Source organism: Benincasa hispida, chromosome 1, assembly GCF_027475165.1.
Source record: "Benincasa hispida cultivar pf3 chromosome 1, pf3_genome.v1.1, whole genome shotgun sequence".
Classification (NCBI taxonomy): Eukaryota; Viridiplantae; Streptophyta; class Magnoliopsida; order Cucurbitales; family Cucurbitaceae; genus Benincasa; species Benincasa hispida.
Window position 1 is genome coordinate 76,250,075 of NC_143478.1, and position 3,266 is coordinate 76,253,340.

The 3,266-nt window shown below is 31.5% G+C and overlaps 1 non-coding gene across 1 annotated transcript; it reads left to right on the forward strand.

The window, feature by feature from the left end:
* Positions 1–288: 288 nt before the first annotated feature.
* TRNAA-UGC (transfer RNA alanine (anticodon UGC)) lies at positions 289–361 on the forward strand. The gene has a single exon. It is a non-coding gene; the product is annotated as a tRNA-Ala (tRNA).
* Positions 362–3,266: the final 2,905 nt, after the last annotated feature.

Here is a 3,266-nt window from a genome sequence, read left to right on the forward strand (position 1 = left end):
AATTAACTTTAGAACCCCAATTAATCCTAAATTAACTACTTAACTAAATATTAATTAAAGAATTAATTTCTTTTTCTTGAATACTAGATAGTGTACTATCTCATGTACAACAATAAATATCAAATAAAAATTTTGGTGCATCTACAAATAAAAAATTAAATAGCATATAAAAAAAGCTTAAATAAAATTGAATGGTTCCTAGATGTGGTTTGACATGGTATAGAAAAATTCATGGATCTGTACAAACCATTGGATACATTAGTACATCGTGACAATTGGCCAACAATTGGGGATGTAGCTCACATGGTAGAGCGCTCGCTTTGCATGCGAGAGGTACGGGGTTCGATACCCCGCATCTCCAACCCTTTTACCAGCATTTTTTTCCTAAAGAATAATTAGACATTTTTCTATTTTTTTTTGTTTTAAATGTTATTTATAAAGAATTAATTGACTATTTTTATTTTAATAAGTAATTTTCTAAATAAAATACCACTTTTGTTTATGAGTTTTCAAGAATAGGTGTTTGATTCCTAATATTTTAAATGGGTCATTTTAATGAGGAGGTTTCTAACAATTGATTTAAAAGGTTTCTCAACTAATAAATCTATGAAACTTAAATATAAAATTGAATCAATAGAAGATGTGGCAAGAACTCTTGTATTTGCGGCAAAGTCACTGACATAGACACAACTATCGTCCAAAAATAACCCTGATGAAACTATGATGCAGGAGAGTTTCACTAAAATTTGGAGAGGTTATTACATATCATCAATATTTTTTTTATAGTATTAGGAAACTTATGCAAATACCTGAGATTATGGCTAAACCAACTATTCGAATTTTAGTGATGACCAATCCTCATTTTATGTATTGGAAGGTGGAGAAAATAATCCAATTGTGTTTTGGACTTAAACACAAAAAAAAAAAAAAAAAAATCAATTGCATATAAAACATTAGCATAAACAAGACCAATTGCCTCTATGGCCTCAAACTCCACAACTTTCAAGGAAGTAAACATGGAGTGGTGGAGACTATAAGGCAGGGATCAATGCCGCTAGTGAGATCTAATTGATATTAATTTTTAAAACTTTTTTTTTTTTTAATTTTTCAAAACGAGACATTAAAATTTGTGTCATTATTCTTATCTGAAAAAAGAGTAAAAGTGTTGCATCCCACAAATTCAGAAGAAAAGAAGAAAAAAAGTGGGATGCATCCCTTCCAAAAAATTTTAATTTGAAAAAATGACTGTGTCTTTTGAAGAAACGCATCTCCATAATATTTTTTTCTACAATTAGAAGATTAACTTCTAAATAAAAAAAAGTTAAAATAAAATTGAATGATTCGTAGAAGTGATTTGATATACCAAAAATTCATGAATCTTAAACAAAGTAGGTTATTAAGAGACCAAACATTGTGTAAAATAGAACAAACGGGGATGTAGCTCCCATGGTAGAGCGCTCCTTTGCATGCGAAAGGTATGGGGTTTGATACCCCGCATCTCCAACCTGGTTTTTCTACTTTTTATAGAAAGTTCTATTAAATCTAAAGACAACATTTTAAGTAGATTTTGTAATAGACTAATCTATGAAATAAATACAATTTAGAAGCTAAAAAAATCCATTAAATAAGTTTAGGCAAATGTCACAATCATAAATTGCTCGTCTTTCTCCTTTCTTCACATCATCCCAATTTTTCTCCTTTCTTGATATCATCCCATCCTTAATTGTGACATTTAAAATATAATTAACAAATAATGAAACAAAAAAAAAAAAAAATTAGACAACAAGCTTTAAAAAATGTCATAAAAAAATAATGTTAATCCTTGAGCATACAGCAATTACCACTCCATCTTCATCAGAATCGTATGTATCTGATAAAACAATTGATAAATGTTTAACCATTTATTTTCTCGTGCTAGTACCTTATATTGTCACATATTTTTAATAAAAGAAAATATTTATTATGACAGGCCCAAACTTACGTCGCTAATAAGCTTCAAATTTGATCAAAAGAAAATTTGTATAATTTGTATATACCGAACTACTTCTATTACTACTAAAGTGTAGCAACAGTGGTAAGAGTAGGGTCGAACCACAGAGAAGTGTTAAATTAATTTCTTTTAAACTAAAATTGACCTTAGAAAAATAGTAAAAACGGGGTTTTGATTTTTAGTTGAAATTTGAATAAAATGCAAGAAGATAAATTGCTAGGGATAAATGTAAGCCGTAATTGGTTCATCTAGTTCTCAGATCAAGGAAACATTCAATGTAATTTCAATCATCGTTTTCTGCCCATTGACTATGTTACTGAATTATGCGTGCATAACTACTCGATTGATGTGATTTAACTAATCTCTATAGAGGCTGAAAATCAATTTAATCGACATCAATCAAGCATCCTAATTGATAATCAAGGCTGGAAAGACCATGCCCTAACTAATCTACATGCTCCTAAATTCAATTGGGTTCTTAGCGGCCATAAAGAACTATAAACACATGCATTAAGATTTAGGATTCAACTATATCGATTAACTATCAGGAAAAGCCGTGTTCAGTTAACCAAAATTCTTTAAATCTAAACTAATCATGCATACAAATATTCAAGGACAACCTGTAAACCTAAACATACACATGCAATTGTTACTATCGAAGTAAATTCAAACATAAACGAGCTACTAGGAAACGTGCGAGCTTGAAATTAACTAGCGGAGAATTGCAATCATGATAGGGGCGTCAATCCAACACACAAATGCAAATCTAATTCAATTGAGATTTAAAGAAAACATAATTCCGAATTATAAACATCAAATTGGGCAGAGCACTTAAGAGTTACACCGAATCCTGAATCCAAGAATTAGATAGAAATTTACCTCATCGACTCATAGAAAAACTCATGAGGTACAATCCAATCCGTGCTTACAATCCAAAATTAAACTAGAAACTTGCATTATGATAACGAAAACATAAAAGGGAAAGAAGAAAAGTCGGCCTCTCCTTGGCCTCCATTGAAATTCAGCATGAAATTAACATAAAATTGAAGGAGACTATTTATAGAAAACAAGACAACTCGCAACGCTAGAACTAGCGCTGCAACACTGAGGCGGCTGATCAAGAGTATCAAAGTGAAGAAGTCCAACACTACCCTGACGCTCACTTGCGAGTGCGAGATGCTCCTCGTTCGTTAAAGTATGTAGCATTGCAACGCTGATGGGCAGCGCTACAACACTACCAATTCTATCTAACAGCGTTGGGCGAGCGTCAAGCGGA